At 39.1% G+C, this 13,258-nt stretch overlaps 1 long non-coding RNA gene across 1 annotated transcript; it reads left to right on the top strand.

Moving 5' to 3' along the window:
• Window positions 1–229: 229 nt before the first annotated feature.
• Window positions 230–12,392, top strand: LOC127621689 (uncharacterized). The gene is made up of 5 exons (XR_007967889.1): window positions 230–318; window positions 397–518; window positions 632–711; window positions 4,508–4,548; window positions 12,270–12,392. It is a non-coding gene; the product is annotated as an uncharacterized LOC127621689 (long non-coding RNA).
• The last annotated feature ends 866 nt before the right edge of the window (window positions 12,393–13,258 follow it).

Below are 13,258 nucleotides of genomic sequence, written 5' to 3'. Positions count from 1 at the left end.
TTCTCCTGCTTCACACAAATCATAACAGCATGACTAGTAGCCTAATTTTTTGTGCATTATTAAGATTACTGTCAATAGAACTAGAGCTTCCTCTGCCAAATTATATGTGACCAGGCCAATAATAGCCTGCAATTGGACTACATACCCCTAGGGGTCACCCTTGTGAATATGTGTGGTGAAGTATCCAAAAGAGAGCGTGATGTAGTGTCCGATGTTAGAGATCCCTATGCGCAGGTGTCAGTAGGTGTGTGTGTGTGTGTGTGTGTCGGAGTGGCGAGAAGCGCCATTTATGAGGAACAGAGTGAGAGTTCACTCGTGGTGAGATATATGTTGATAAAACCTTTAAAAGGCATAACTAATTATGAATGTCAACTGATGGTTTCGTACTGGTTGCAGTTGTTTGAGTGAGTTCGTTGGGCAGTTGAAATATTCAACTGTTGCACCGAACTTGTGTTTCTCTGTGTGCAAGAGATCTTCATGGGGCGAGTTTGAAGAGGCCTCCGTGACGGAGATTGAGCGTGAGTGTTCATTTAAGATGTTTAAGTTGTTTGTGCTATTTGTTACATTTAATGCTGTGATTTCTGAGGGGGAAGTAAATGATTCTTCTTTCTTCTGTAACAAATGATGTTAGAGGGGAGAAGCGAGACACGCGAGCGTACACGTGAATTATTAGTCACGTGACTGTTCCTGTTCGGTGCAGCGCTTCATAAAGTGAGTGTCATTTATACTGTTCTCTATGACAAATGCATTTATTGAATTAAGGAAAGATCTGATAAGTGGTGAAGTGTTAATGTTCATCTGTGTCAATTTCTAATTTGTCTTAAGAGAAGGAATATAATGTGGAAAAGTGTTAAATGTACTGATTTATTCTGATTTGTAAGTATGAGTGGCTTATGTGTATGTATCTTTATTAATCTGTCTGTTTTATTTTTCTAGAGAACAGTAAAAGCCACTACCGTTGTTTATTAGGGGTTTAATCACTTCCATAAATAATCTGTGTAATTTGTTTAACTTTAGTATATCTGTAACTCCTTTTGGGAAGTTGTGAAGTGACACTGATGTGAATCAATACTCTACTGAGTCATCTAAAGGTGAAATAATCATAAGGGAAGGAGATACATATTTTGACTTTTATTCTTGTTTATTTTCTTTGTTATTTTGGGACATTGTATTTCAGATATACAATTGTTGTGAGTATTGACATCCTGTTATAATTTTGTTTTGTTCTTTTGCTGCTGTTGTGTTTTTTTTTGTGTAAAACGCCTACACGCAAACGGGAACCACAGACATTAATGCCGTGTCTTTCTCAAGCGCGGTTGGAAATAAAGAATCCGTATTAGATGTCTTGCTGTGTCTGTGTCTCTTAAAAAGGAAGCACGTTTACACGGCCACATATATATACAAAGACACAACTTCTTTCAATTGCAATTGAACTGTCATTTATAGTTATTTTAATAGTAGATCATGTAGATACAGCCCTTGTGAAAAAGTAGTTAGGCATCAATGCTATATATCTTATTTTTAAATTAAACTCATAACAGATTAATTCTAGTAGTGGGGATTTGATTCATCAGTATCTTGAATCTTTTGATTTGGTTCATCAAAAACACTTGTGTAGATTAATTTAGTAATTTCCACTAAATCAACCCAATAAAACTAGAAACACACTAATTTATACAAATGAGTCGAAAACATGATGAAATGCAGTAATTGACAAAATATCTGATGTCATTGGTGTCTGGGCAAGGATTTAGTGAATCGTTTTTTTTAACCACTTTGACGGAGCAAACTGATTCACTAAACTTAACCAGACTTCTCAATGCTACATGAGAGCAAGAGGACAGTTAAAGAGAGGATGTTCGATTACTGCTTCAGTATGTCATAATATAATGTGACAAAACCAGCAATGTAAAAAGAAATTGCGATGTACCACTACTCATTGGAAAAAGTCACCAAGATGTCTATTTGATGTGTGTGTTTACATCTAGAAGAATTTTTTTTTTACATTGTTTGCTCATAACTATTGACATACGTCAGATGTATTGTTGATGTCTCTGATTTCAAGGCATTTGGCAGATGTCTTTGAGATGTTATTGATTTAGAATGTTTGTAAATCTCATCTTTTTAAGATGTTTAGCAGATGTTACTTAGATTGTGATGCTTTCCAGATGTCGCAGAGATGTACGTGTGCTATCTGTGGTAAGCTTGTTATTTGAAAACCTATTTTGAAAAGATCTTCTGCCACGCTACTAAAAAGTGTGGTTAGGCTGGTAGATGCACTCATTGTATTTACTGTAGTTATTCCCCAACACTGGCAATGACAACACAAATGATAAACAGATGATAAAATCATAAAGTGTATGTGTGTGTAAAAATTATGGGACGCTGATATTCAATTGTATTCTGATGTGCCACAGAACAGATTCTGAGGTAAACCTATATATTAGGCTGGTGAGATTTTAAAGGGAACTTTGAAGCAGAGTCCATGACTAAAGCTGCTGGCAGCTCTTTGGTGTACCTCTTTTGTATGCAACAAATTGCATACAAAAATTACAAAGCACTCGTATGCCTCTTTTCTGCCTCCAATGCACATGTTTTCAATTACACAACTAATTCCTAGAGTCCAAGTGGCCCTATTCCTGCAATTAAGGACTGTAACTTAAAATGCTTAAATGTGCCACCTGTAATTGTTTAATTGTGTATGCAAACATACATAAGGGCTCACTGATCAAGCCCTCTGAATTTTCACCTTGTGTCAGTAATAAAAGTGGTTTGCAATCCTTATTATGGGTTCAAGCTGTTCTTGAGGAATGAGCCCTATGCTTTGCAAAACAAGAGGGGCAATTTTTTTGACTCAAAGGCATGGGGAAACATCACAAATGTATAAACACACACACATAGTCAAAGACTCACTGTGTATCACCCAGATGTCTATTTGAGGTGTGTATTTACATCTGTAAGACATATTTTTACGTTATTTACTCATCTGCAATATGTCTATAAGATGTATGTTATGATTTAGAATGTTTGTAAATCTGATCATTTTAAGATGTTTAGCAGATGTTATTTAGATTGTGATGCTTTAGTATCCATATTGTAACCTTGGTTTTATCATAATAATATTGTAGTAACCATGACTGTAGTAACCATAGTGAAAGTTAACTAAATAATTTTTGTAAGGGAATGTCACCCTAATTAAACCCTTAATTACAAGCATTATTTACATCTATTGTAAGAGTAGAAAAGGGACTTTGGTTCAAAGTACAGTATACAAGCCACTTTTGCGTGACGTTGTCCGAATAGGACAATGCGAGAGTCACACCTGTGCTAAAATACAGTTGTCAATTCCAAACAGTCACTGTGTGAATAAAGCCTTTGGTTCCATTTCTTAACATGATCATATCTGTATAGCATACATTTATTGTGTAAACAGTTGTTCCACAGTGCTTCTATGAGAATGACAACATTGATTTAAATTGCATATTACACCTGAGATGATTTCAATAAACAAAACATCAACAACAAATCAGTACGGTTTCCTTTCCAACTATCTCTTCAATTAGAAGAGACACTTGAACATCTTTGTGTCATTGTCTTCTGAAAGAACAGATAACCAACCAAATCTGATGGGAAGGCCGATGCCGTGGGTCAACAATAGGACGCCTTCCTAATTATTAATTAAGGAATTAAGCTTGCAGTTTTTGGCTCAGCTCAAATTGATTATTTTTTACACAAAGAATGTCCTATATAATCAAAACCAACAAAAGGTGTATGCCATTCAAAGGGCAGAAAGAGAGAAATGGGAGAGAGAGCTCATACCACATTTCAGCACATGTTTTTGTAAACTATTCGTGTTGTTCTTGTGGAAGAGGGTGTTAAAAATTAACTCCACACGGTTTTGTCTTTGGAAATGAAGGTAGAAGGAGACATTTTTTGATGTCTGGAAAATGCTAATTAAAGAAAGGAGCCAGTTTTAGTTTTCAAGTCGTCAGTCTGCCCTGGCAGTCTGAATTCACAACTCAGCCAGGACTTTTAGTGCCAGCACTGTGTCTGGGGAAAAGCAGGCTTGAAACTCTAATGAATCCTGCCGCCCTCTCCAGCACATTGGAGGCCATTCACACACATTTCATTTCACACCAAAAAGTAGAGAGGATCCTTCATCAGACCTGAAGCCCACAGTGCACAGACCTGCACAGCCCCTCTGTGATGCACTCTTGTTATAAACTCATATAACACTGCACTGTTCCACTTCAGCATGTCAGATTTCAGCATTTATGCAACATTTGTTCTTCCTTCTGTAAAGAAAATGGCCAAAATGCAAATCTAATTTCTGTTCTATCTTGCACACCATTACTTATTTGCTGTTCTCAACACCTAAGACAATGTTAAATGTAAAATGGCACAGTATAAATATATATATATATATATATATATATATATATATATATATATATATATATATATATATTTATACTGTGCCGTTTTTTTTCTGTCTCCATAACTTTAGATGGAAGCCACAATGGTGCGCTAACTCCAAATGAACCACTGGTAAGAAAATTCACACTTCATACAAAAATGTATATTGCCTTCAGGTATAATTTTGGACTATCATTCCTCTAAAGAATGTTGTTCCAGCCTTGCTAGCCTAAAAATGGTTGATGTGTGAAGGTATAAACTAGCTTCGATATAGTACATAAACTTTTTCTTAAAATATTGTATCAATACTTTTGATCCATGTATTGATATTTCTATTTAACTAATTGTGTAAATATATATATATATATATATATATATCATGTCCAGCATTTCAATAAAAAAGCAGGTTGCCTAAATAAGTGCAATCTCAGTGCTGTGTTCCCTTAGTGCAATCATAGATGCTTCTATGACGAGCAAGTGAGACTGTCCACATTAATCCAGATATATTTGAAAAAGTTTTCGTTTTCAAAGCGCTCTCCGCCCACAATGCCGTTTTCAAGCGTTTCCCAAAAATTTCTCGTCCACACTAAAACAGATGAAAGAAATATCCTCATGTTCTGTCGCCGGACAGCAATTCCAAGTAAACTTTATATCTCCTTTGCAGGAATGCAATGTGAAGGTTGTACAAAGTAACATATTTCTTTAACAACACTATCAAAATGAAAAGCACGCACAACAACGCAGATACTCCACTCGCCTCCGTCTTGATTGTTGTGGGTTGAATGGACCACATGACTGTCACATGACAACAAATATGTCATAGTTTTTAGATATCTCAGTTTCTTCTGTCCACACTACAACACGAACACTGTGAATTCAAATTTATGAACTTGGGATAGAATTTTCTAAAAGGTAAATTTTCGCAGTCCATAGTGGCTTCTCAGTATGGATGGAAGGCCAAAATGTAGAGAAAAAGTATTAGTGTGGATATGGCCTGAGACTAAACTGAGATTCTTTCTTGAACATGCTGGGCCTCTCTCACTCTAAGATCTGGGCAAAAACATAGATTTTAATAGATCTTAATCTCGATCTTCATTTGAACAGTTCCCCTGTCCAATTTTAATATTCCAAAATTGCTCTTTCTTTCTGTCCACAACTCTCAACCTAAAGCCCCGTTCAGACTGCTGGCGATATTGTTGCTGGGTGTCGCTAGTATCTGTACTGTGAAGTCACTATTGGGTATTCCTACTTCTGTCGCTTTAGCGTTATTGGTGGACACACAACTGGCCATAGCTTTAGAAAATATGATCACAGACGAGATGTACTGCCGGTAAAACTAAGATATCCTTTTGACAAGGAAACAGTTCTCTTACTGTAAATCCTGCAGGGAGAGTGTTTTCATATAACATGCAGCAGTGCTTAATGCATAATGTCATTAACAAGATGAACTATCAATTCCGTAACAGAACATTATAACTTGTCTGTCTTGCTTGCACTCGACAACAGTATGTCAGAGGTGACAGATGACGAGTGCTCCGCTGTCTTCACTCTCATTGGTAGCTGCTCCCGAATGTTGCTTGTCATTTGCTTAAACGTACACTTTTCTCAACATTGATGTGTTGCTCGCCATGCCCACATCTTGTTGTCAAAGGTCTCTGTCACTTGTGTTGCCTAATCAAACATAGCACGGATGCTGTAAAGAAGACATTCGAACAAAACAAACTCTTTGCTAGTCGCTGGTCTTAAAGAGACAGTACCGTATTAGCACTTGTTACATATTAACGTAAATACAAAGATGGAACAAATATATATATTGTATATATGCAATATAATAATTTATATGCAATTTCATGACACATTTATAATAGAATACATGAACTTTGTGTATTTGGATATATATATATTTTATATTTATATAAAGCAAAATTTTACCAAAAGGATGAAAAACTACTGCAAATTTTTTTTTATTAATATTTTTGTAATTTAACAAGTTAGAAAGTTCCCTGGATAATTAATAATAACAATAACTGAAAGAGAATATATTTCATACTGTATGTAAGCAAAATGGGCATTTTATTTGAAACATACCAAAATTAATTGGAATTGAAAGCTTATGAATCTTAATAGAATCATGATATTGTGGTGAATCATGATGTATCAAATCGTGACATTGTATGGCAACACATATCGTATCGTGAGGTGGCTGGCAATACCCAGCCTTATTGAGCATGTAGGACATGCTGAAGCTGCACAATTAGACATGCATACAGTCCCATGTAGGAGATCTAGACAAGTGGAGCTAGGGAGGAGGATGTATCAGAGAAAACCTCTCACAGTTTGCTACAGTGAAACTGGCTTATCTGCAAAACTGAGCAATTTAAAATATTAGATAATGAGAAAGAACTCAGGTTGACTGGCTAACAGATTACAAGTCTAAGGACCTATCAGCTTACACCATGCAAGCCGACTGGGTTAACATATCACATGTGAGTGAGCCGATTGGTTTACAGATAACAATTTGTTTATCAGCTTGAACCATGTAGAGTTTCATGTCTGAGCAAATTCCAATCGAAAGTGATCATCCCTATGTCCTACTCACTCCAAATGATCATTTGAGTGATGTCCCCTTCTGGCAGTGCCCTTCAAAGGTGCAAAAATGCCTTTTGGAAAATGCCCTTAGTCATTAATACTGTATAAATGGTTCAGTTTTGGACTAGTAAAGCTAAACTGCCAAGCCCTGACCCCTCAACAACAACCAAGACTTACTAAATTACATTTGCCTTAAAATATACTTACAAAATATCATGAAATATCAGTGGTATGCCATTTGAAAGCTATTGATTTGATACCCCAGTTCCGTGTTCAAATGTGGGTGATAGCTTAATATATTTCTAGTTATGTTCCAGAGTGATAAAGTGTCGCATTGATATTGATCTAAAGGCTCTTGGTGACAACACCTCCTCTGTGACAGATCATCTGAACAGTGCCTCAATCTCTCAAGTGAACAGAGCTGAGAATAGATAAGGATGCCATGATATCTCATTTAGGGACACACTCTGTACCTTGACTCTCTAGTTGATTAATGAAATGAGACTGGGGACAGTAAATGTCACACAAGAGACACAAATAATCCCAGTTTGTTGTTGAAAAAAACCTGTTAGAATTTCTTGATCCTTTGAACATTGTACATAATATTTTATATATTATTCAAATGCACGGTAGAAGAAAGTTTCAAGCATGCAAGGTCACACATGCCAGAATTTTTTTTTATTCTTGACTAATGAACCTTCATACATCTTATAGTGGTTCTGTGATCAGCACTAACGCCATTGAGATTCAAAGTCAATTGTTGTTTCCTGCCATTTGTCCTACTTCAGTGGTTTTAACAGCAGTGTCAAACTTCACCTCGGCCTTAAATGAGCATCTTTCAGTAATAAGCATCTCCCTAAAAAAGGACCACAATATTAATCACTAGTGGCAGTGGGAGGGGCTAATGGGAAGATCTGACTGTTTTAGCCATGCTCCATGGAGCTCTCTTCCTTTGGGGCCAGTTTTTAATTTACTCAGAGTTTAATTAAAGGATATTGCCCCCTCCCTGGACCATTCAGATCAAGACTGACAGAAAAACAGATCAGTAAAACTGCCTTCAGGGTGTGAAAGATAACCCAGTTCATACTTCTGCTAATGTGAACAACAGGATGTAAGAGATGCCATCATTGACCTGTTATTCGTCTTTAGGATCTCTGTGATTCATCCTGAGTAGAAGTGGAATTTATCGAGAAGCGTTACATTCCCTTCTCTTGAAAAAGCTTAGGTTACTTAATCAAATCTGTTTTTTTTGATGGAGAAACATCAAGTGTATTATTATATTTAATTTTTATTACAAGCAGACAGTATTTACATAATCCATATTGAGATTTCACCATTCACGATATTCAGTACTGGCAGATGATTGCCAAGAGCTATATAAACAAGATCAAACACAGTCACAGCACTTTTCTCCTTGCAAACTATAAATAAATGTATAAATAAATAAATAAACAGAGCAAGAAGCTAAATAGCATATTGAACTTCATGCATGTCTCGTTAATTATGCTGTAGGTATGGATTTCATCTAATCAATGTTGGGTGATGCATCTGTATTCTTGTGTATAACTTATTACTGTCAGAGAAATACAAGGCTCAACCACAATTAGAACTGTAATGCACCCACCAATCAATAGTCCAGATGTATGTCCAAGACTCTCAGAAGCGTAGGGTGTAGAGAGCCACAGTGCATATTCTTCAGGCTAAAGGCTAATCGGTCTTAGTGCTGACAAGTCCTTCACTAGCTTTTGCGTTAATGGTTGATATTAATAACTCACATTAACAAAGCTTTGAGGTTGTTGGTTGAGTTAGAAGAGCTCTGTTTGAGTTAGGCCTACAACATTTTACTATTTAAAGACCGGTTGCCTGTCTTGGACTAAATGTTTCTCATTATTCAAAGCTCACAGTTGAAATAAAACAATAGACTAGCAGAATGAAGATATGCATGCATGGTGCTAGAAATGCTACAAATGAATTTGATTCCAAGGGAATGCACAATTCTGGTAAATGTATAGCTTGAATGTGCTTTTGAATAAAAGTATTTGCCAAATGCATGCTTGCAAACAAATTCCAGCAGTAGATTGTACAAATCTGTAAAACCAAGACTTTGCAGTAGGTAAAAGTGTATATGTGTGTGTAGTCTCTATGGAGTCCTGTTTTTATCTTGTCCATCACTGTGTATCAGTGTATCAGGCTGTCTTGGTTAGTGGACATGTTCTTCTATCTCTGCTACAGTTTCTTTTACAGGCAGAAAAGGTGTCCATAAATCACAGTCTCCTGCAGCAGCATTGAGATTATGTTTAGCTTAATACCCCAGTTATAAATCATCACTGCCGACTGGACCAAACAACACTTTTTTGTCTCTTTTTCTATCTATTATTTTTGGACAATGATGGATGTCTGTATTTTATAGAGATACAAAGTAATGGGCCCTGACAAGACACTATATAAAAACTCAGCCAGATAGATGTCACTGACAATTAATAAAAAATTATTGGTACAAAGACACATGTCAATTTTGGGCAAGAAATTTAGATTCATTGAGAATTGTAAAACATTAGTAGACTTGTATGTTTGCTGAAAAAAGACTACAGCATGAAAAGTAACAAACTGGACACCAATAACCGCTCAGCAGTTGGGCCAGTTGCCTGGCCAATTTCGCTTCCCAGCCATGATTCAAGGGGTTGGCCACTTCTGGTAAGTCACCGCTAGTAGATGCAGCCTAGTCTTGTAGAATCAGGTTAATATATAAAACAAATTCAAAATATTTTTTTACGTGGCTCTTTGTACGTATCGCGGCAGCTTCCTGTTGAAATGAAAAACAAGAGAGACTAAAAGGACTTTTATTCACTTTAATGCAAATCACGATTCAGAACGGAAGATTATCAGTTTATAAAAACTTGCTTTTGTCCCTGTTCCTAACACAGTGCTATCTTATGACTTCAAAACCCATTTATAAAATGCATGACTTGTAAGGTGATACACTTTATTGTTTGTATTACATAACCAACTACATTTCAATTCTTGTTTGTATTTTACGACGATCTTTGCTGGGACTGCTACATGCATTCTTAATCAGGCTGCTTGATTCCCTGTCCATCGTCGACATCCAGTGGGGCTGGAGAGTGTGGACTTTGAGTTTGAGTCGTTTTGGTGGATGTTCTGCCTTCTGTTGCCCATCTTGGCCTACTGGAGTTTTGCTGTTTACCCTCACCAGTTTCAGCAGATAGCCCCCTGCTTGTTTGCAAATCCACGCAATCATCTTTCTTCTGATATGGTTTTATTCTACTCATCTCTGGATTTATGGCATTTGAATTCCTCGACCACCTGTCAGATGGAGTATACATCTAATGCGCTGCACTTGGAATTTCGTGCCGCTCCTGGTATGCCATCGAGGGTCACGGTGACATACCTGCTGATTCCCCTGACAACCACCACATACCAGCCATCTGGTCTTCACGCTGTCACCTTCCGACTGGTGCAAGTGATGTGAAGTGGGCTGTCAATTTTGATAATCTCAGCTTGCTGAAATTTATTTCACCTCAAAACACAGATGTCACCACTATTAAGATGGCTCTCGTTAATGCATGTGCAATATTGAACAAGTCTTTTGTTCTGAATGACTTTTTTATATCACGATCATTGGACTTTTTATTCATCACTGAGACCTGGCTGAATCCTGGCAAACAAATAGACTTCAGGATGAGGAGGTGGTGTTGTCACTGTCATTAGAAACTCTTATATGTGCAGAACACTACTTATGGTCTTGTATTCCAGTTTTGGGGTCCAAATATTAAAGTTTGACATCTTGGGTCCTGCTTTCTGTGCACTTGTGTACAGACCTCCCTGATTTAAGGACTTTCTTTTTGAACTGTCATCTCGTGGTGACAGATTCTTGGGGATTTTAATATTCAGGTATGCTGTCAATCAAAACCTCTGGTAAATACATTTACCTCCCTCATTGAGTCTTTATATTTTCTACGACATGTCACTGGTCCTACTCACAATATGGATCATAGATTAGAGATTGTGTTGTCTTGTTGTCTTTCTGTATACAACTTAGAGGTCTTATATATTGGCATTTCTGATCATTCTTCATTAATGTTTGAGTCTGTGTCTATGTGTCCTCTCCCTAATTTTGCTCAGCTCCCAGTCCATTCACTCGTCTACTGCCAATCTAATTTTCAGAATTGTATCTAACCCATTTCACAGATGATGTCTTAGCTGGACTCGACACTGAATCATTGGTTGAAGGTTTTAATAAATCTTGTACTTTTACATTTGATAATGTTGCTCCGCTCAAGCAAAGGAGACTTAAAGGTGTTTCACAGCCTTGGCTAAATGATGTCACCCACACTCTCAGAGAAGAGTGCTGAGCTCAAGTAGAAACAAGACAAGCTTCCAGTCTCTTATGATATTATGAGTGTTTAACAAACTATCAGAGAGCTGTTAAGGAAGTGAAAGTTTTTTCTCTACATTAATCTCTGATAATGCAAATCGACCAAAAGTATTAATACTTTTAATTCTGTTTTAAACAGCAACTCAAAATGCTTTTCTGGACACCACCCAAGAGACCTGTCAAACTATTTTAAACTTCTTTGCAAAATTGGGCAGATTAAAGGTGCGATTGTACTTTCACTTATTCCTTCCCCGTCCAGCTCCCTGACTCATTTTGAACCAGTTACATCAGAACAGTTAGCAGATGTAGTCTCCAAGATGAAGTGTTCCAGTTTCAAGCTGGATATTCTTTCTCCATGCCTTCTTAAAGAAGTTTTCATATAAAAGCTATAATTAACAGTTCATTAGCAAATGGAGTTGTTCCAAGTAGTTTTAAACATCAAATTCTACATCTTTTGTTAAAAAAAAGAAAAGTTTTGGGTTCCGGCAATACACAACAATTACAGACCAATCTCCAAAGTGCCTTATATTTCCAAGATTTTGGAGAGAGTTGTTTATTTGCAGCTCTACTCCTATCTAAATACATTTTAGATACATTTCAGTCTGGTTGCAGACTCTTGCACAGCACTTAATCTGCCTTGTTGAAGGTCATTAATGATATTTTTCTCTCCATGGAATCAGGTTCACCTGTCATCTTAGTTTTGTAAAATCTCAGTGATGCATTCAACACTATCGACCATAATATTGTCCTCTATTGTCTAGAATGTATGGTTGGCATCCAAGGTATGGCCCTCCAGTGGTTTTCCTCCTGTCTAAAAAGAAAGGACGTTCTCTGTAAATGTTTAATTTCTTCCGCGTTTCTTCCTCAGGACTTCTGAGGCGGAGCCGAGGGCGGCTCGGGAGGCGGAGCCGAGGGAGGCAATGGCTTAGAAGGCTCAGAAGGCGGAGCTGAGGGAGGCTCAGGAGGTGGAGCTGAGGGAGGCTCTGGAGGCTCAGGAGGCGGAGCTGAGGGAGGCTCTGGAGGCTCAGGAGGTGGGGCTGAGGGAGGCTCTGGAGGCGGAGTCGAGGGAGACTCAGGAGGCGGAGCCATGGAAAGCCCTGGGGCCTCAGGAGGCGGAGCCATGGGAGGCTCAGGAGACGGAGCCGAGGGAGATGGCACCATAGGCGGCTCTAGAGGCGGAGGCTGGGAAGGCTCTGGAGGTGGAGCCGTAGGAGGTTTCAGAGGCGGAGACCTGGAAGGCTCTGAAGGCAGAGCCGAGGGAGGGGGCGCCGTAGGATGCTCTAGAGGCGGAGCCCTAGAAGGCTCTGGAGTCTCTGGGAGCAGAGCCGTAGGAGGCTCGGGAGGCTCTGGAGGCGGAGCCGTAGGAGGCTCGGGAGGCTCGGAAGGCGGAGCCGTAGGTGGCTCGAGGGGCTTGAGAGGCGGAGCCCTGGAGGACTCGGGAGGCTCGAGAGGCTCAAGAGGCGGGTCTCTGGGTGGCTCGAGAGATTTGAGAGGCGGAGCCCTGGGAGGCTCGAGAGATTTGAGAGGCGGAGCCCTGGAAGGCTCGGGAGGCGGAGCCCTAGAAGGCTCGAGAGGCGGAGCCCTGGGAGGCTCAAGAGACTTGAGAGGCGGAGCCCTGGAAGGCTTGGGAGGCAGAGCTCTAGAAGGCTCGAGAGGCGGAGCCCTGGAAGGCTCGAGAGACGGATCCCTGGGAGGCTCGAGAGACTTGAGGGGCGGAGCCCTGGGAGGCTCGGGAGGAGGAGCCCTGGAAGACTTGAGAGGCGGAGCCCTGGAAGGCTCGGGAGGCGGAGCCCTAGAAGGCTCGAGAGGCGGAGCCCTAGATGGCTCGAGAGGCAGAGCCCTGGAAGGCTCGAGAGA

The sequence above is a fragment of the Xyrauchen texanus genome, chromosome 28 (assembly GCF_025860055.1).
Source record: "Xyrauchen texanus isolate HMW12.3.18 chromosome 28, RBS_HiC_50CHRs, whole genome shotgun sequence".
In the NCBI taxonomy this organism is placed as follows: Eukaryota; Metazoa; Chordata; class Actinopteri; order Cypriniformes; family Catostomidae; genus Xyrauchen; species Xyrauchen texanus.
The sequence above is the reverse complement of the archived record's forward strand: the minus strand, read 5'-3'. Positions and strand labels throughout refer to the sequence as shown.